Source organism: Meles meles, chromosome 8, assembly GCF_922984935.1.
Source record: "Meles meles chromosome 8, mMelMel3.1 paternal haplotype, whole genome shotgun sequence".
Lineage (NCBI taxonomy): Eukaryota > Metazoa > Chordata > Mammalia > Carnivora > Mustelidae > Meles > Meles meles.
Window position 1 is genome coordinate 108,677,069 of NC_060073.1, and position 21,424 is coordinate 108,698,492.

The following is a 21,424-nucleotide window of genomic DNA, read 5'->3' on the forward strand; positions in this document are numbered from 1 at the left end:
TTTTTCCTTCCCTACCCCCCAAACCCCCTGCTTTGCCTCTCAAATTCCTCATATCAGTGAAATCATATGATAATTTTCTTTCTCTGATTGACTTATTTCACTTAGCATAATGCCTTCTAGTTCCATCCACGTCATTGCAAATGGCAAGATTTCATTTCTTTTGATGGCTGCACAGTATTCTATTGTATATATATACCACAGCAAATTGTGTCTTAAAGAAAGGTAAAGATCTGGAAAAGCAGAAAGGAGAGTAATAGGGGATGAGAAGAAGAATGACGGGGGAAGACGAGGGTGGAGAGAAATTGGAGGAAAAAAATGAAAGGGCGGGAAAAAAGAAAGGAAGGAAAGGAAAGAGGAAAGAGGGAGGGAGGGGGAAGGGAGGGAGGAAGGGAGGGAGGAAGAGTGAAGTAGAAGAAGGGCCGGCACATTGGCAGAGAGGCCGGCATGGACGTGAAGGTCACAGCTAGATGGCCGTTCAAGCAGAGTCCATGAGCTGGAAAACTCCAGGGGAAGCCAAATTGCATTTTGAGGTGTGGAGTCTGGACAGGCTGCTTCTGTGGGGCGGACTCTTTAGTTGGGTCATGACAGGGATTGTCCTGATAGAAGACGTTCTGCTTGGCCACAGTTTAAAGGGAGGCGTGGAGAGAGGCAAGAAGGAGGAGTAGAAAGCCCGAATCAGAGCATCTGTGATCAACACTGTGTTCACGAGGGCCCGCACGGACAAGAGAAAAGCAGAGCAGCGGGTCTAAGGGAAAGCGATAGGACTTGGGATGTTAGAAATAAGGAGGAAATGAAGAAGCAAAAAAAAAAAAAAAGATTAAAAAAAGAAATCAAAGAATCCTGCCAAGAGTCTACACGGCCTGGAAACTAGAAGGAAAAGGGAGCCTCTGGCGGTGGGGTGGACAGGGTGGGAATTACGAATTTGGGAAGAGGAGGCATGATGGCTTTGAGGGAAAATGTCTTCAGTTGGACGTTCTGGGCCAGACACTCTGATGGGAAAATCATCTGAGTGGTTGGACGAAGGTGTCAGGATGCGGTCATGGCCAGATGTGCACACACAAGAGAGGAACAGGAGGACGCTGTCAACAAGCTCTTGCGGGAAGTGGTTAGAGGGAAAAAGGGAGAAGGGCTAAAGGAAGGTCCTCGAAGATCTTCATATTTAGGAAGGCAGGATAAGAATTGAAACACTGAAGAAAGATCAAAAGCCATCCCAGAGCATGGGCACGGAACCCCGAAAATCTGGCACACAAAGGTCAGAGTAGGAGAAAATGTCAAGAATGAGGGAATTGTCAATAGCGCCCCAGTGCAGAGATCCGGAATCCTGTGCAGGGGACTAAACTCCCCATTTGTTTTGCAAAAAGACACTTCCATAGAATTTGGGAGCACATGCTGGCTCGTATGGAAACCAAGATTGGGGTGTCAGGCAGCCAAGACCTCTGCAAAGGCCACGAGCTTGAAGGGTTTACCAGGAAGAAGGAGGAGTGGGAATTAGAGAGGTGATAGGTTCGAACATAGGACTTTGGGAGACAGGGAAACTAAGAGATGGAGGAACCAGAGCTATGTTGTGGAAGCTAAAAGCCAGAGCAGACAGGGGCCCAGAGTTCACATGAAGCAGAGATCTTTAAGAGCAAAGAAACCTTTTCCTTGGAGAAAAAAGGGGGGAAAGCCCAGTTCAGAGGTGCAGCTTTTCTGCGGTGAGAAGGCAGGAGCAGGCGATGTTGGCAGAGGTGACTTTAATCCCCCACTGACCCGAAATGGCCACGTGGCACGAGTGAGAAAGCAATCTCCGAGAGTTCAAGTTCCCGAGCCTTTCCCGTCATTCCCACAGCGTCACCAGCCCATCCTGACTGAAGGCAGGGAGAAAGCTGCCTCCTGGGATTAGGACGGCAGGGAGAATTGGGAGTTGAAGGAAAGAGAAGGTAGGATATCGCAGCTGTGGTAGTATCCACGGGAGTCAAAAAGTCTCTTTTTCCCGGCGTGTGTTTTCAAGATTTTGAATCTACAGAAAGGTTCAGAGACTAGTATAATGACCACTCTCAGACCCTTCACCTAGGTTCACCAGTCCCTCACCTTCTGCCACATTGGCTTTATCTCTCTGCGTGGAATGTATAGGACCCATACACACACAAACACATATGCACCCCCCCAAACACCACCTACCTACCTTCCCTTCCCTTCCGTTCCCTTCCCTGCCCTTCCCTTTCCTTTTCTTTCTCTCTCTCTTTCTTTTCTTTCCCTTTTTGCTTTTCTTTAAAAAAATTTTTTTGAAAGTAAGTTGCAGAGATCACTCGAGTTCACGGAGATTTTCAGCATGCATCTCCTGGGAACAAAGACATTCTCCCGTAGAACTACGGTACCTTGTACGTCCCAAGAAGTGAATACAGTACTCTTACCCAGCATGCATCTGTATTCAACATTTTCTGATTGTTCTTAAACGTTCTTCATAGCTGTCCCCTCCCCTCTACCTCCCCCATTTACAATCCCATCAAGGATCACACACTTGTATACATAAAGAGAGAAAAGCAGTAATGTAGGCTAGGCGGAATTTGGACAGAAGGACCCTTTAATGAGCCAGATTTGCACTGTAGGGAGGTAGGAGTAATGTCATGTGAGTCGATCTGCTTGGATGGGGAACATGGACCTTTGTCTGAGATGATCTGATAGCGTCACTGTCATGGTGGTGGCATATCAAGGTGACGGGTGCAGGGTGTCAGAGGAAAATGACAATCTTTGGATGCGTAAGGAGCGAGAAAGAAAAGAAAAATTAGAAATATGATTTGGTGATATAAAATTAATATTAGACTCATTATACTCCACCCAAAATTGTTTAATTATCATGCATTAAATAATAAATCATTAAATCTATGTGAAATTAATTTGCTCTAAGTTCTCTACACATATATGCTCAATTGACAAGTAGCATGGCCAACTCCTCCCAACTTTAATTAATTAGAGTGAGATTGGTGATGGGATATTTATTTATGGACCGGGGCAATTAAAGGAAAGAGTTCTGTTCACTGCAGGGAATGCTAAGGGGGATCTAGAGTGAAAGTTACACTCTCAGCGCTGGTGTTACCATTATAGTCCTTTATTTCAATGGCTCCCTTCATTTCATAGGGATCTCTGCTGGCTCTATGGGAAGGCTGCGTGCTAGTCTCAGTATTCCCAGCTGATGAGCAGAAGTGCTAGATTTCCTCACGATAAGGCTGCACAGGCTAGATAACATACCAGAGCTTTTCCTTTTTTTGTTTTTTTAGCCTGGAATTAACTCTTTACAGTAACGTTGCTTACCGTCTGCACCCCTGATGTTCCAATAGAATATGTCCTTGATGGAAAAATAAAAATAAAAATAAAAAACAAAGAGGGTAACAAATTTCTTTTCTTTAACCAGTGGGTTATTTGGTGGAAGAGCTTTTTAAAACAAGGGGAAAGGGCAGGATGCTGAGGGAACTAACAGCCGAAGTCCTTTAAGGGAAAGGATAGCAAAACACTGGTTTTGCCCCAAACCCTCATTTTATAGATGACGAGATTGCCCAAGTGACATACTCAGGTTCGTGCAGTTACTTAATAGAAGCAATTAACAGCAATCCTTCTAGCATATCAAAGGTTAGTTGAGGAATAAATTTGGGGAGCTAAAAGTGGAATATCCCCGGTGACAGCAAGTTTCAAGCAGGGAAGGTTTTCGGAGACTGTTGCTTGCAAGCCAAGCGGGGGCCACGGTGTTCTGATTTCAAGCAGTGGTTGGACTGGAGTGTTAGGTCAGGTTGGTTAGGTAAAACCAATAGACCTCAGTGACTGAGTACATATCCTCTTGGGGGGGGGGGTCAGAAAAGTGGAGGACAGGAAGCATCCAAAACAACATTCAGATTCTAAATGGCAGCTTTTGAACCACGTCCTTTGTGCAGGGAGGGGGCGCCAGAGGGGAAGAGCATTGAAGGCAAATACTAGAAAATGACGTCACAAGGCAGAGGAAGGCTGAGTCTGAGATTCGCATCAGGTCCTACAGGGTGCTCCTGTCTTTCCTGAAGCCAGGGCCTGGGAGCCTTCCGAGCCCCAGAGCTCGCTGTGCCTGCGGTGGGAGACCTCTGCACAAGGTGGACACCAGGGGTCAGTGCAGACCCAAGCTTCTCCAGAAGGGCGCCCAGGTCCCTTTCCTTTAGCATCTGTTCATTACCAAGAGCATTTAAGAGAGCTCTAAAAGGCAGATTCGTTTACGATAGCAGCATTTGCAAGCAGTTGTAATTATGGTGTATGGAAAACAATTATTCCCTCCTAAAATTGCTCTTTTAATTTTCTCTGATTCGTCCCATAGTGAATGTTAGGTGAGCCTCACCGCCTCACACACGGCTTCGGCTGTGCGCACTGAGCCTCCTAGCCATCCGACTGCGAAACACACACACACACACACACACACACACACACACCCCGTGCTCTAACCTGCGCATGCGCACTCATGCTCCCGTCGCCCACCAGCCCTGGGACGGCCGCAGAGGTTCCCTCAGTGGGACTCCCAGCCCCAGCCCAGGCACAGCTTACAGACATGCCAACGCCTCCCCACCTGGAGGACACCTACACGCCTTCTTGAAACCTAGCTCAAGAGTCATCTTGCCTTTGAAACTTTTCCCTCCATCACGCCCAAGTAGACTTTCCTACTGGGTTCTTCATGCTGCCATGTTCCTGAGCAGACATTTTCCACCAGCAACATTTTCTTCTGTCTCTTCGTTCACATGTCAGTCCTGACACAGAGGTCTTTCTTACCTTGACCGTGAGGGCCTTACCTTAGGTGTTTCCAGTCCCCAGCACTTGGCCCATGGGAAAGCTTAATAAAAAAGTTCTGGGTTCAATAAATAAGTGATAAAGTCAGAACAGGACTGCCAAGAGTATAGGGAGGGACAAGGAAGAATGCAAGGACAAAAGCCCCAATGAAGACATTTGACACGCGGGAAAAATCACAAAAAGGGCCTGACTAGATCTGAGGTTCTTCTAGAGAGGTAGTAGGGGGGCTGCTGGGCAGCCCACGAGACTGAATTGGGGGGGATGCCCCAGATGTCACACAGAGAAATTTAGGCTCCATGAGACCAACCACAGAAAATCATTGCAGATTCTCCTCCTTGTAATTGTGAACATAGCTGATTTCTCTCTCAGGCCATAGCTGAACATACCACTCCCCTGACCCAAAAAAAGGCCATAGAACTGGGTGCTTTCGCATAATGTGGGTTTGCAAATAGCTCTGTTTCCAAATGTCCAGCCTCCATCAAGGAAAGCGAGGGAGGCGGTGTGCTTCGGGAGTGGAATTTATCTGCTTTCTGAGGACTTCTGTGACTGTACGTCACTTGTGCAGAGATGCACCCCATTTCAAAATGTCTGGGGCCTTGGTGAGGATGCAAAGAGGCAGTGCACAGTTGGGACCTTAATACTACCTTTCAGTGGGATTCTGGGGGAGATGAGCAGGGATGAGAGACAAAATAAATCCTCACCATCGGGAGCAATGACATTTAATAAAGTGATTAGTCAGTGACATTAAATAAGTTCTGGGGCCATCTTGGAGTGATTAATGTGGGTGGATGGAGGCCAGGATCTATTAGGGGAGGGATATGGAGGGTTGTTCTTTTGATTAAAAAGTGTGTGTTGGCGGGTGCGGGGGGGAGGCTGAAATTTCAGGGAAGCATTGTTATTAACTGGTTGTCTCTGGTCCCGAAATGGTCCTGCCTATCAAATTGCTCTCCCTTCTCACAGTGGTAGAGTGGAGTGGTGAGCGAGGGACAGAAGGAAGGTGTTGATGCCGAGCTGCCCCTCTTGGAATCACTTTGGTGTTTGCAGACCCCTTGCACGCTCCTCTGCCCACTGATATTCCCTTGTCTTGGCTCAGATGCTAAAAAGAAGCTTCTGGATTCGTACATTTTCCCTTGTACTACCAGTTGTTGGGGTAGTCCTGGGAATCACTGTAGCTTCATACTTAAGTCCATTCTCTGTAACCCCAGACTAGTGAGAGTCAAGAAAAGAGGCCTGAGTGTTCATATTCCATCTGGTTGAAGAGCTTCATGAGACAGTCAAGGGTGGTAAAGAGGAAGACAGGGGCAAGTTTTGTAAAGCAGAGTCTCCAGGACCTTGCAGAGAGTGGTAGCCCTTAGAAGTAGTACTTACGTCCGCAGAATTAATGGGAGACTCACGATCTTCCAGACCAATGGTTCCCAGAATTTTGGATTTCATAGACCAGTAAATTTTGTTTTAAAAGGAAGACCCATTTTTTACATTGTCAAATAATGCAATAACTAAATTACCACCCACCACTAACAAAATTACATAAAATATAGAGAGTAGGAAGAACATAATCAAAGTGACTAAAGGATATTAAACGTAATGCAATTTGCTTTATGAAAAACTTACTCTTTATCATAATTTTTTGCATTTTGTAGCTTTTTCTTTTTTAAAATTTTTTTTTTTTTTTTAAGATTTTATTTATTTGATAGAGAAAGATCACAAGTAGGCAGAGAGGCAGGCAGAGAGAGAGAGGAGGAAGCAGGCTCTCTGCTGAGCAGAGAGCCCGATGCGGGGCTCGATCCCAGGACCCTGAGATCATGACCTGAGCCAAAGGCAGCGGCTCAATCCACTGAGCCACCCAGGCGCCCTTGTAGCTTTTTCTTGAACCAACCAAATACTCATCCACATTCCTGGGAACTTAGATTCAATGCCATCTCTGGGATGTGCCCCCCCGCCCCCGGAAACTGACTCGGTACGGAAGCGAACGGCAGCTAACACTCACAAGCACCCCTAAGAATCGGTAAGACTGAAGGAATAACACAGTGGTTTCTTTTATACGGATTCGTGTTTGTCTTAATTCATCTTCACAACATCCCTGGCAGTGATTACTATCTTTATCCCCATTTTACAGAAAAGAAACTGAGGCAGGAGACATCAGGTGACATGCCCACAGCCTTGCAGTAGGGGCTGGGGAGCCGGAATTCAAAGCCAGGCAATCTGGGCCAGCCTGGGGGACTCCTATGTGTTAACCTGCTGAAATGGAAACAGCCCCTGAGGGTACAACCAGCCAATCCGTTTGAACTCTACATTGGAATTAGGAGGAGGAGTGTGTTCACGTGTGTGTAGAGGGTGTAGTAGAAACATACTTCATTTGATGCTTCTCAAGCATGATAGGGTATATTTTTTAAAATTTTTTAATTTTTTTTTTAGTAAACATATAATGTATTATTAGCCCCAGGGTTACAGGTCTGTGAATCGCCAGGTTTACACACTTCACAGCACTCACCATAGCACATAGCCTCCCCAGAGTCCATAACCCAACCCCCCTCTCCCTACCCGCCTCCCCCGGCTACCCTCGGTTTGTTTTGTGAGATTAAGAGTCACTTGTGGTTTGTCTCCCTCCCGATCCCATCTTGTTTCATTTATTCTTCTCCTACCCCCGAAACCCCCCATGTTACATCTCCACGTCCTCATATCAGGGAGATCATATGATAGTTGTCTTTCTCCGATTGATTTATTTCAATAAGCATAATACTGATAGGGTATATTTTATTATATCCATTTTGAGATGGAAAAACCTGTAGGAAAACAGGACATTATAATAAGTAACAATTCTAGTTGCTAATATTTATTAGCACTTGTCTATGTATTGATTTCTTTAATCCTAGCAGTGACCTTAGTAGTTTCGTAGTATTATTACACTATTTAACATATTACTGCTGCTGTGCAGGTTAAATTGGGACTCAAGAGAGGTAAGGTGGGTTGCCCAACATCACAGAGTTAGTCAGTGGTACAGGGATTCCAGTCAGAGGGGGGTAGGAGGCCTTAATCTTTTAGAGATGTCTGGAAGAAAAAGAACGTACAATTAAAAACACAAAAAATTAGGTACACAGGTGAAGACGTTTAGAATGAGAAAATAAATCATAACATATTTAATACATTAAAAATAAATCAATGACACATTTTGAAAAGCCTTATATATGCCAAACATTACAAAGTTTAGAAAAATAACATTTTTATTAATTCACTGCCTGAAGCACCTCTACATTCCTTTCCTCTTTTTGTGTGTGTGTGGGGGTTTTTTTTGTTTGTTTCCTTTTGTTTTTTTGGTTACTTAGTCTTTGCTCTGTTTATGTGTGTGGGTGGGGGAAGGGGGAGATTAATTGTACCAGAGAGGGTTTATTCAGAGGACGACAACATATGTATGAATTTGTTACAGGAATTTAACCTGTCGCAGTTGTGAGAGCTGACGGATCGTTCTGTAAGTTGCATTCTTCCCATCTTCTGTTGGGGGTTATGGGTCACTGGGGAGGCAGCTGGGGAGGGTGGATCTGGGGGAAGCTACAGAGCAAAGACAGGCAATATTAGAAGCTGAAAACCCAAGAGGATGGACAGAAAACTGGGTCCATCCTTGCTAACTCTGGCGTAGTATTACGGGCATGCAGCGGAATGGAGGCCCTTCACTTCGAAGTGAACGGTGCATACCAGCCCCAGGTGTTGGAAAAGCTGATGGGGGGTGCAGGCGAGGAGGAAAGAGCTGCTGTCCTCCTGCTGCCTCAGACGAGTGGGTTGACTCACCAGATCAGCAAACAACACGCAGGCACTGTGGACGGCCACCGCTTCCCTCCCACCCTGCAAGTCTTCCACAAGCCTCTCCCTGTGGCCCATCACGATCAGAAATGTACAAGAGCCAACACCCTGGGAAGTATATTTCAGCCTATACAAGCTGACACACAACAAAATGACCTCGTGTTTTCTGCTGATGTTGGTTAGATGTTCAATAAATGTCAAATGTGTCCAGTTGCTTGATCGTGTTAAGTCCTTTGTATGGATACTGATTATCTGTTTACATGTTACATTAATTTTTGAGAGAAGGGTGTTGAGGTCTCTAACTGTATTTGTTACTTTGTTTCTATTTCCCTTTGCTATATATTTCCAAATATTCCCAATAACCAGTTAACCGGTGTTTGTTATTTCAGTGGTTAGTTAGTCTTGGATTGCCTCTACATATAAAAACGGGGTAGAAAGAACCCTCAGTCTTAACTAATTATAGAATAGATATATTTATAAATATATAAAAAATGTAAATTTATAAAATATATATGCATGTTATATATATCTTTAAAATATATAAATATATATGTAATATATGTACCTTTTTTTTTTTTAACCAAAACATATGCCCATGTTTTGGGCCCCTCCCAGGCCTGGGAAAGCACCCATGCAAATGAAGGACCCTGGCTTCAGTTTTCTCTGATTCTAGCCCAGATTTGCCTCCAGAACCCAACCTCTTGACCATCGTACCACCTCTTCAGTGAGAGAATCAGAACCAGATTTCAGGTACGACTCACAAGTTTTTGTTGGCTGGTTGGTTGGTTTGCTCTGTGTAAAGAATAACCATACAACCCCGACATCTGCTGTGACCCAACTACTGCCATCAACATATCTTAGTTAAGTTCGCTCCTATTTGGGGCACCTGGGTGGCTCAGTGGGTTAAAGCCTCTGCCTTCGGCTCAGGTCATGATCCCAGGGTCCTGGGATCAAGCCCCACATCGGGCTCTCTGCTCAGCAGGGAGCCTGCTTCCTCCTCTCTCTCCCTGCCTGCCTCTCTGACTAGTTACAATCTCTGTCTATCAAATAAATAAATAAAATCTTTAAAAAAAAAAAAAAGGTCGCTCCTATTTGTCTAAGAATGTATCCTGCTTTTTGCTTAAGAAAAACGTGAAACCAAAAAAAAAAAAAAAACTAAAAAAAGAAAAAAAAAGAAAAACGAGAGACCTCCCAATCCCAGCATTCAAGGAGAAGCAGATAAACATTTGAAGGAAAACTAAGACTGTGATTCTTGCTTTAAGTAGGAAATTGGACTGAATAGCCCCCATATTACCTTCCAAAGAATCATTCCACTGCCTTCTGCCATCTCCAGCAGCAAGAATCTGGCCTGAGTGGAATGTGTCCATCTATTTTCATTCACTTGTAAATTCTGCACAGGTCAGTTTCCTTCAGAAAGTTAGCTATCATATACCTGATTTAATAGTGAATAAAACAAACGGGGTTGATGATAAATGCAAGGGTGCCTGTTATACTTTTCCACTGAATTAGGACATAGAGACAGAGCCCTGTGGGGATAGCTGCTGGATAAAGATTGTACATGACTCCTTCCACCAGTACTGCTGGTGAAGATAGGACACCATAATAACAACGGCCATAGTATCTCCCATTTTTAACGGTTATCACATACCTTGTTCTCTTGGTACAGGAATTGGTTTACACACAGTAGATCAATGAAGCTCCCCAGTAACCCTGGAGGGAAGTACTTAACCACTATGCTATCGAGGAGGCAATGCTCTCTTAATCGGCAAAAACAGTATTCTGGTGTCGGTGAAATCTACCTAGGAAATGACAGGTTAGTGGATGGAGTGTCTGCGGACAACTTGAGCACAAGCCAGACTCCATTTCACACATATTTCCATTCCTCCATAGGCTTTATCTTCACCTCCGTGTCAGGGAGGGGGAGAAGCCTTTTTAATAAGCAATGTCATTTAATGCTGGGGACAATCAAACAAAACTTCCTATGAAATTTTTACCATCATGGCCTGCAATTTTTAATCAAGAGAAACATCCCTGTATGCCTTCCCCAGTGAGTCCTGGCCTCCCTCCACCCACGTTAATCACTTCAAAATGGCCTGAGAACGTATTTAATGTCACTGCTTAATCACTTTATTAAATGCCACTGCTTCTGAATGTGAAGATTTGTTTGTATCTCATCTATGACATCTTCCATAGAACTCTAAGAACCCCAATTCTTTCTCAAAAGAGCACAAGTTTCCCCCTGTGCACCCCATTGGTCACTCCTTGCCGGAAAGCCAAATGGTAAAATCAGAAAAACCATTTTTTTTTCCTGACCTATCGCTCCTTTGGTCTTATTGCCTGAAATCCTATGGTAGAAAGTTATTGCTATAGACCAAGCATGAGCCTCTCTAAATCTCACTTTTCTATGGGCTGTATATTTTATCCTGTAAATTTTCATTTTTCATGATTATTCTCTGTTCTGAGAAAGGGGTGTGAAAGTTCTGGAAACTTCAAATGAGAGGTTGCCGAGAAAGACCTAAGAAACAGAGGAAAAGATCTTCTTTCCCCAAAAGAAATGTTGCCCAAATAGTTTTTGCTCCGTTGACTAAAACCAAGATGTGGTCACATGACTGGCATAAGAAATGTCTTGCCCAGCATCAGTGAGGGAAGTCGGGAGCATGAAGGAGTCATGAGTTGCATAATTGGTACAAGAAGAATCTGCTTTGGTGGGAGGTGATGGTTGTCACTGAAGTTGATACCGTCTTGGACAGAAAAAAAAAACTGAACTCTACCAAGTGTTTCCTATATATCATGAAGATAAAGTCTCTGAAACAAATGCTTTTGTTTCCAGGGATAGAAAATTGATTTCTCTGTGCATCCCACTGCCAATTAAATGGGCCTGCCACAGCACTGCATTGAGGAGGATTCTGAGACCTCACCCACTGCAGCTGGGAAGAGACCCGTGATGAGTTAACAAGGTCTGCTGTGGAAAGAAGAAAGGAGAGTCATGACTTCCGAGTACTTGCTCACTCTGCATTGGCATATCGCTCAATCTGCCCAAAGCTGCCACGGGGATGGGCGAAACGCAGGTAGTAGACACAAGGCCCCCTACCCTTTATTCCATTCAACCCTTGAAACTCTTTTCTCCCAGGAAATTTGAAGCTGCTCTTGGCTACACATGTTTACTTATTTTATTATTTATTTTTAAATTTATTTGGAGTTTATTGCAGTATTAGTAACAATAGCCAAGATATGGCAGCCACCCAGGTGTCCCTCAATCGATGAGTGCATAGAGATGGGGGGTGTGTTTGTATGTGTGTATGAATATTACTTAGTCATTAAAAAGGATGAGCTCTTGCTATTTGCAACAACAAAATGAGCCTAGAGGGGGTTATGTTAAGTGAAATAAGTCAGAGAGAGAAAGACAGATATCATATGATTTCACTCCTGAGGACTTTAAGAAATAAAACACATGAACAAACAAAGGAGAAAAAGAAGAGACAAAAAGCCAGACTCTTCAATACACAGAACAAAGAGATGGTTACCAGAAGGGAGGCCGGTGGGGGTGGGGAAGTGGTTGGGTGAAGCAGGTGGAAGGGATTAAGAAAACACTTCTCTTGATGAGCACTGAGTAAAGTGTAGAATTGTTGGATTACTATACTGTATACCTGAAACTAATATACTGTATGTTAATTATGCTTCAATTTAAAGAAATGGAAACCATTCTAAAATTCCTTTAATAACTTAAACAGAAAAAAAAAACAGGTTTCTGAGAGGGTCATCACAAGGTAAAGGTTTCAGAATGTTCTGTTTTTCTATTGACATCCATTATGTTAATCAGGGAGCTTCCTTTATGGGGAAAATTCTTTGAGAATTATGCTTAAGAACTTAGAAATATGGGAAGAAATCACCTTTTACACTCTAAGTATGGTGCTCATCATAAGGTGGAGATCTTTTACTATAGAGTATAAACAAGGACTTTTTTTTTTTTTAAACTAAGGACATTTTTTTTTCTCATTTGGCCCACAGCCCTAAGACAGGGTTATGACCTATGTTATCCCCATTTCACGGGGAACGTGCTGCCCGGAGCTAGTCAGTACAGGGTAGAGACTAGTACCCAGTCTGTCTCATGCTACAGTGTGGACTCCTAACCCCTCTGTTCTATTGTCTCCTTCTGTGACCTTTAAAAAAGGAGCAGCATCTCATCCATTAGTAGGAAGCATGGAGGAGCACGAGGGGGCTGGCTGTCTCTTATCCCTAGGATGTGATGGGCACTAGGCAGGGACCCATCATCCTTTTCATCGCAACCACCAACACTCATTCTTGGGAGAGAGATGGAAGGGTGGAAACCAGGGAGGCATTCTAAGGAAGGATGCCTTATAAAACTTTACACTTGGGGTTCAGGTGGGCAGCATTTTTCATTTCAACGAAGGTTGGGATTTGAATCAAGAAGTTAGTTCAATAGTCAGCCAGAATCTAGAATTAGTTGATGGGTGGATGGTTGGATGGATAGACAAATAGAGGATAGGTGGATAGATGGATAGATAGATAGGTAGATAGATAGATAGATAGATAGATAGATAGATAGAGATAAGGAAGAGCTGTCTGCAAATCTAGTATTACGAATGGCATCTTGTTTTCTGGGCCATGGTTTAAGATCCTGAAATGTTGGTCTCTTGGCAGAGAAACGAGCACGTATCCCGTATATGCAGGCTACCTGGGTGCTTATTGATTTATCAAGCTGACTTTACACTAAAAATAGAGGCAGAGAAAGAAAATGCCCAGAAATGAAATCAGAGCAGTACCTGTAACAAGAGAAGAAAAAATAACAGTGGAAGGGATACCAGGTTCTTCATAATGGAAATAATGGGAAGAAAAGCTGAAAATAACACTGAAAAAAAAATGTGTAGCCTTAGTACCTCCTACCCACAGGGTCATAAACAAAAGTAGGCATCTCTCTACAAGGTCTTTCTCATCAACTTTACAAACATGCTATTCATTCTCCCACTCTAAGAAAACGCTCTTGTAATCCCCACACCTCCAATCCCATTTCTCGACTCCTTTTTATAAAAAAAAAAAAAAAAAAAAAAACTCTTGAAAGAGTCCTCCATTGTCCTCACTTTTTGCTCTGACCCTATTCCATCAGACTGTTACTTTTATCAGCTCTGGAAAACATCAATGACCTCCATGTTGCAAAACCTAAGAGGCTGCTCTTTGCTTATATGAACTAAGAGCAGAGCAAAGGTCCAGCCATATACGTAGCCATAGCCATTCTGGCTGTTAAAATATTAAAATAGTTCCACACTGTTGATAAATAGCCATATTTTCTTACCCCTCTGAGAGTTCCTGCCTACCCTTGCTATTCCTCTCTGGAACTCAGTCCTGACCTTCTCAGAATCCAGGATAGGGTTAATCCAGGGCAGTACAAAGGGCTCAGGTCCCTGCTCCAGCACTGAGACCAGATCCTAGTATCATGGGTCAACAGTGTACGTGCCAGTTATGCCCTTCAAGTGTCCTTATTTCTTTGCATTGCTCCCCCCCCTCCTCACCATCCCCGAGGGGGGTGGTCCATGCACTGCCCTCACTCAAACACAAACACCCTGAGCATCTCTAGTGACAATGTTTGACAAGCTTCCTGGTACCCACCAGGCTGCTGGAATGCCAACCAGCCCATTATGGCGCTCATAAGCCAACTATAGATCCTGGCTCTGGTATGCCCAGACATCTGTAGAAAGTGTCCCTGCTGGCACTATACTCAAGTGAGAAAATCCTTGGGCTCCAGCTGGCTTCTGAAGCTCTGGCATAGTGCTGCTGGTGCTCGTCCTGGTGTTGTCTTAACATGGCGACACAGGACCGTAGCCTCCATAGGATGTCGCCTCCGAAAAGGTCTGGGAGAGGCGGGAAGAAGAGGTGAGCAAGAGAGACAAGATAGAGAGTGAGAGGTCAAGGATACCCAGAGTAAGAGTCACTGTTGAATTCCTCTTCTATTTAACTGGACAGGCTCATTAAAACCCACCCAACACTCGCCCATCACGAGAATTCGCGGCAGTAATTTTATTAATAAAAATGAGAGCCCTCACTTAAAATATTTGCTCCGTAGCTGGTACATATCAACTCATGTAAGGACTTAATCATCATTATTATCCTCATTTTTCTAGAGAAGATAACAGGCAAAGAGAGGTTATTTACAATGTAAATGGCAGAACTGAGATTCAAACTCAGTCAGCCTGGTACGTGGCCAATGCTCTTAACTGCTACACTGTTCTGCCTCTTGTTTGGCCCAAAGGATCGTATTCCACCCAATTACATGTGACATTCCAAAACGATGGTTTTGATTTAGTTGGTAATAAAGATTTTTAATTCACGGAATCTCAGTAATGTAAAGGCTAAAACATTTGGGAGGGTAGAACATTTTTAATGTAATTGCTTTCCAATAGAAGCTGAGAGAATTTGGCACCATGATCTATATTATTGATGTTAATTTGACAGTCTAAGTCACCGACGGCTAGTAATTTAGTGGGGAAGTTTTTGTGTGTTTGATGCGGTCCTCTTCATCAAAGCAGAGCTCCCACACAGCCTCATTTAGCTGGTGACATCCTCCTCGCTTAAAAGATCATGCTAACAATTTACAAAAATTAACAAATGATTTGGAACTTATTACAATTTTTTACTATGTCACACGATGGGATTAAATTTAACTTAGTTTTTTCAAAAGATAAAGGGGGATTTCTTTTAGGTTATCATATGCGTACTTTCCCATTAATTTATTTCATCATGCTGATAGTTGAATTTTTTCATATCACCTTACCTTTCACTAGCATTTGATACTCCCTCCTCCTTAAGACACGTTTTGAATTGGCTTTCATATAAGCACCCTTGCTTTCCTCCTAGGTCACGACAGCAACTGCGTTTTCTTTTGCTGGCTCTTCAAACCTTAGCATGTCCGTCCTAGCCTCCAGTTCCAGGATCTCTTGTCTTCCTTGTCCATGTTCTCTCTCTTGGTCGTCTTATTCAGTATCATGGCTTTGAGTACTGTCTGTACACTAGACAGTTGCAAACGTGGGCCTCCTGTCTTACCTCTTTCCTAGACACCAGGCGACTGTATCCCATGGCCATTAGACAGCTCCACATGAGCATCCAAATGACCTCTGAAATCCAGTCTGTCTAAAACTCAGCTCTTTTTTTTTTTAAGTGTTTTTGTGGGGTTTTTTTGTCAAGATTTTATTTATTTGACAGAGAGATCACAAGTAAGCAGAGAGGCAGGCAGAGAGAGGAGGAAGCAGGCTCCCCGCCGAGCAGAGAGCCCGATGCGGGGCTCGATCCCAGGACCCTGGGATCATGTCCTGAGCCCAAGGCAGAGGCTTAACCCACTGAGCCACCCAGGCGCCCCTAAAGCTCAACTCTTGATCTCCAAATGTGTATTATCCTTCCCACCTTGGTAGGTGGCAGCTATATCCATCTGGTTGTTCCTGTCCCAAATTTCAGAGTCATTTTTGATCCCTTTCTTTTCATCCCACATCCAATCTGTCAGCTGTTCTTTTAGGATCTCTTTTCAAGATAGATCCAGAACCTGACCACTTCTCGCCATCTGCTCCTATGCTGCCCAGGGCCAGGCTGTCATCAATTTCACCTTGACTGTTTGCACGATCTCCTTAACGGTCTTCCGGTTCTACCCTCACTCTCCTACGCTCTCTTACTGATGCTTGAGGGTGATTCCTTTAAAACATAAGGCAGATCTGCCCAGGGGAGAGGGGAGAGGGGGGTTGGGTTCTGGACACTGGGGAGGGTATGTGCTATGGTGAGTGCTGTGAAGTGTGTAAACCTGGCGATTCCCAGACCTGGGCCCCAGGGGCAAATAACACATGATACGTTAATAAAAAAATTTAAAAATTTAAAAAATACATAAAGCAGATCGTGTGGCTGTGCAATTCAGAATTCTCCAGCAATTTCCATCTTATTTAGAGTACAAGTATAAGCCATCATAGTGACCCACAGGCCCCTTCATGATCTGACAATACATGTCTTCTCTGACCGGTCTTCTTTCTTTACTTGGCTTCAGCCATGCTGGAAGCCTTTCTACTCCTCGCACACAACAGACACGCCTGTCCCGGGATCTTCCCATCAGCCCTTTATCTGCCCAGAAAGCTCTTCCCCTAGATACACCCTTGTAGTCTTTCCCTTGCTTCCTTCATATCTTTTTTCAAATTTCTGTTGTAGCTTCCAATCTCTGCTATAACAAATTAGCATAAAAGTAGTGGCTTAAAGCAAAGTGTCTTTTTACAGTTCTGGAGGTCAGACTTTGTAAAATCAAGGTATCAGCAGGACCGCATTTCTTCACCTTTCCCAGATTCTAGAGACATCTGCATTTCTTGGGTCTCAGCCCCTTCAAAGCCACCTGCGTAGCATCTTTAACTCTCCGTTTCTCTGCCCTCTGCTTCCGTTGTCTCATTGGCTGTTCTGACTCTGACTCTCCTCCCACCCCCTTATAAGGACCCTTGGGATTACCGTGGGCTCACCCACATGAACCAGGATAATCTCCTCACCTCAAGATCTTTAACGTAATCACCTCTGCAAAGATCCCATCTTCACAGGCTCTGGGGATACAGATCTGGACCGTCTTTGGGAACCACACCTCAGCGTACCACAGTGACTCTCTTCGTAGACCTTCCCCAACTAAAACACTCAAACTTACAAATCTCGTTTCTCTACTAGAAAGCTCTCCCTTCCCTTTCTGCTTAATTTTTCTTCGTGGCGCTTACCACCACCTGACACACTACATATCCAAAACTCGTCTAGCCCATTAGCATGGGGGTAGGGGGTTTTGTCTCCTCTATCCACTGCTATATCACCAGTGCCTAGAAGGGTACCTAGGACATAATAGACACTCAATAAATGTCTGTTGAGTTAAGAATAAGAGATGTTTCATAAATAATAACATATGGTAGAATGAGAGTCACAACTAGGATCTGTTACTAAAATTTATATGTAGAAGATATTACTGGTGTTAGTTATTATTATTATTTTGAATGGAGACTAGTCTTTAAAATTCCCTGAGCAGGAGTACCTGGGTGGCTCAGTCACTGAAGTGTCTGCCTTCAGCTCAGGTCATGATCTCAGGGTCCTAGGATCGAGCCCCATGTCAGACTCTGCTCAGCAGGGAGTCCGCTTCTCCCTTTCTCTCTGCCTGCCTCACCCCCTGCTTGTGCTCTGTGTGTGTGTGTGTGTGTGTGTGTGTGAAATAAATAAAAATAAAATCTTTAAAAAAAATTCCGTAAGCAGTTCAGTCATACAAACAAAGCTTAATTTATCTTATTTTGTAAGACACCTGACCTAGGTCATTTCTTGCATATGCCTCTGAAAATCACAAGCAAAATTTGAACTGTTTCCCAAGGCTGATATGAAGTAACTACTGACCAGTTTCTGGCCATTTAAGAAAATTCTAATATCACTAATCTCTGGGAAGAACACACAGTGCTTTCTTACTATATCACAGCTGCTTTATACAAATATACCCCTGAGCCTTGCTTCATGTTTTGGTGTTCATACTCCCAGGGTGCAGGTTGTCTTTTTGCTGTGTGCACAATCAACTTTTACTCATTACTACTTCGGCGATCCCTTAGGTTTACTTCTGTTCTTTATGGACCTTTGACACAAGTGTTTGCCAATATCTACCCATACTGGCATACGGAAGGCTGTGCTTTCAGCTTCCTTGCCATGAGTTGGAGTCACGTGACTAATCCTGGTCATTGAAATGTGACCATAAGTGATGTATGTCATTCATACCTAGTCAGAGGCAATGGAAAGCCACTCACTCCTCTCTAGTCCTCCTTCCCCTGCTGAGGCAACTAGGGAGCTGGTTGTTTGAGATAGTAGCTACAGATGGCAGAATGTCGAACAATCTAAGTTTCTTAGTGACTATGCAAAACAGAGCCTTCCCTTTTTCCTCACCAACTACAGTAGAACAAGCCACATAATTAAGAAATCAATCTTTGTTCTATGAATACCCTGATACTTTGTTATTAGAACATAACTTGGCCCATTCTGATTAATACAGTACTTCTTACCCAAAGTTGAGTGTCCTTGTAAAATATATATATATATATATATATATATATATATATATATAGAATTGATTTCATAGTTAGGTGGTCATTGGTAAGGAAAGTGATTCCCCAGGCTAGAAAGGCTGTGATCCATGTTTCGCAGTGACCAAAAATTTAGTAAAGCTGTCACTCCTGTAACTTGAAAAATAGATCATGGTTTGAATGAAGCCACAGCTCTAGGGGAAACCATGTTAGAATGTTTGTTTGGTGTTGTGTGTGGCTAGGGATTATAAAAAAAAAAAAAAAGACATAAGCCCGGGAGAGAACTGCCCAATTTGAAAGCAGAAATGAAAGGAAATTGAGAGATTTAGGAATTGGGGCTTTGGAAGGTTAAAAAAAAACAAAAAACTCAATGACTTCTAGACTCCAAATAGTAAAATATAAGAGTCAGAAAGCAATTTTAAGGTAGATGCCAATAAAACCTTTCAACAGATTATATTACCTAAGGGCAAGGATCAGATTAAAGGTATATTGCTCAGTAAATCTTTTCCAACTGTATAAAATTACTTATGTCGAATAATAAGGGTAAAACTTTCCCACAGAAGTGGGAAAGAGACAGAGAGTGGTAGGAGTGATAATGCACAGAAACGTATCAGGTAGGAGAAATGTGTCCCAAAAGGAACTACGGGATCTTTCTCTTTTCTCTGCTTCTTAAAGAATTTGGCCCTAAAGCTATTAGGTAGGCAGAGGATGGTGGCCCTTCACACTTGGGGCAGAGGTTGGAGCAACCACAGTGGCCAAGAGGAGGGCACTGGAGTCTGGGCTGAATAAGGAGAGCGTCCGTCTGCAGAGGACGACGGCTGCCTAGGTCTGAGCCTCAGTGGGACGAGGAGGGTGTCTCCTTGAAGGGGCACTCGCTGGTCAGATCTAGAACAATTGGATCATCAAAATAAATAAAAATGGTAATGGATTATTACAATCCATTAGACTAAATGAGAAACGTAGGTATTTTAAATACAAATTAATAAATGGATTTTCTGAGAGTTTGATGACAAATGGGAAAGATACATAGTCCCAAAGTATATTCCCACAACAGTTATTAGTTACAAATGGAAAAAGAATTACTTTGCAGTGGAGAACCGTGGCAGATGTCATCTCATCCCGGTGATCAAAGTGAAAAAATGAAACTCAGTGTCACCCAATGGCAGGCGATGAGAATACAGCATCATCTCTGTGATATTCCTGACAGAATGTACAGCTTGAACCTGATAATAGTGAAACATGAAACAAATGCAAATCAAGGGACACAGTACAAAGTAATTGGTCTATAATCTTCAAAAGTAGCACAGTAACAGAAGTCAAAGAGAGACTGAGCACCCGGGCCACAGTGAGGGACATTAAGACGTGGCAATGAAAGGCAATTCATGATACTGAACTGGATTCTTTTGCTCTAAAGGACATTTTTTTTAAAGTATCAGGCCAAATTTTCATGTGTCTGAGGATTAAATGATAGAAGCCTATCAATGTTGGTTTCCTGATTTTGAATATTGTATTTCAGTTCTATAGAAGAATGTCCTTGTTAGTAGTAGTCCTTGTTAGTAGGAAAGTTACGTACTAGGGGACAATGCTACCTCAGGTCAGCAACTTACCCTTAAATGGCTCAAGGACGGAAAGCTTTTGGTGCCATACTTGCAGCTTTTCTGCAAATATGAGATCATTTCAACATAAAATAATTATAATAATAAGCAAAAAAAAAAAAAAGAAGAAGAATTGTGAATATGGGTGTGGTTTCTGGTACATGAGGATGACCAGAATCAAATGCAAAGAAGCTAATGTTCTATGTTTTTGAAAGATCAGGAGGAACTGTTGGCTCCCTGCCTTTTCTAGGTAGAACGTAGGCTGTGAAATCCATATCGTCCTCAGGGAAGGTTTAATTCCCAAAGTCAGCATCAGTTGTGGCTCAAGGAGAAAATGGTAAAAGAAAGATCTCCCTAAGACTGGGGTCAAGGAAACAAAGGCCAAGGAAGCCTTCGGGGTGGAGTGGCCTCACGACACCTACCAGTGAGACTGAAGAATTCCTACGGACCAGTGATTGCTTCCCCTCCCTGGATGCTGTATCTTGAGCCCATGCAGGGGACATGACTTGTCGTTTTCAGTCAGTCTGCTGATGAGGAGAAGCCATGCCTGGATTTGAAGCAGAGACCCTAGGCTTTGAGCTCAGTACGATGACTGCTTGGGACTTTCAGTCTACTCCTTTGGTGAATGTTGTTGACTAAGAACGAACGGAATGTTTAGTGTCTAGAAGAGACCTCTTTGGTAGCTATTGTTAGGATTCACCAAATCTGGTTCTTTTCCTTCTGTGCATCTAGGACTCTGTAACTGTTAGCCCAGATGACTTGTGACTATTTTAGGCCAGTGAAAAGTGAGCCGAACTGATTTGTATCACTTCTATACAGAGACAGTGAGGAGTCCAAATGCTAGCCCCCCATCTTGCCTGGCTGTGCCGGTTGAAGAAGTCATGTTCTCCAGGTGGGGCAACCGCAAAATGACAGGCTATCAGCCTGGGTCCTGAGTGTCATCGTGGAGTCAGGCACCTAAGGGAATCAAGAAATAATGTGAGTAAAGAAAACTTTCTTTGTTGTTGTTGTTGTTTTAGGATTAAACCACTAAGTGTGGAGGTTGTTCATTATTTAGTATAATCTAGACAATATGGATATCTCATTCAATGTACCAACCTGAGTAGAGGGAAGGTAAAAGACAGGAGCATCCGATTGAGGATAAAAGAAAAGGGATACAGTTGATATCTTTGTGGGATGCTACTGCAATTCACC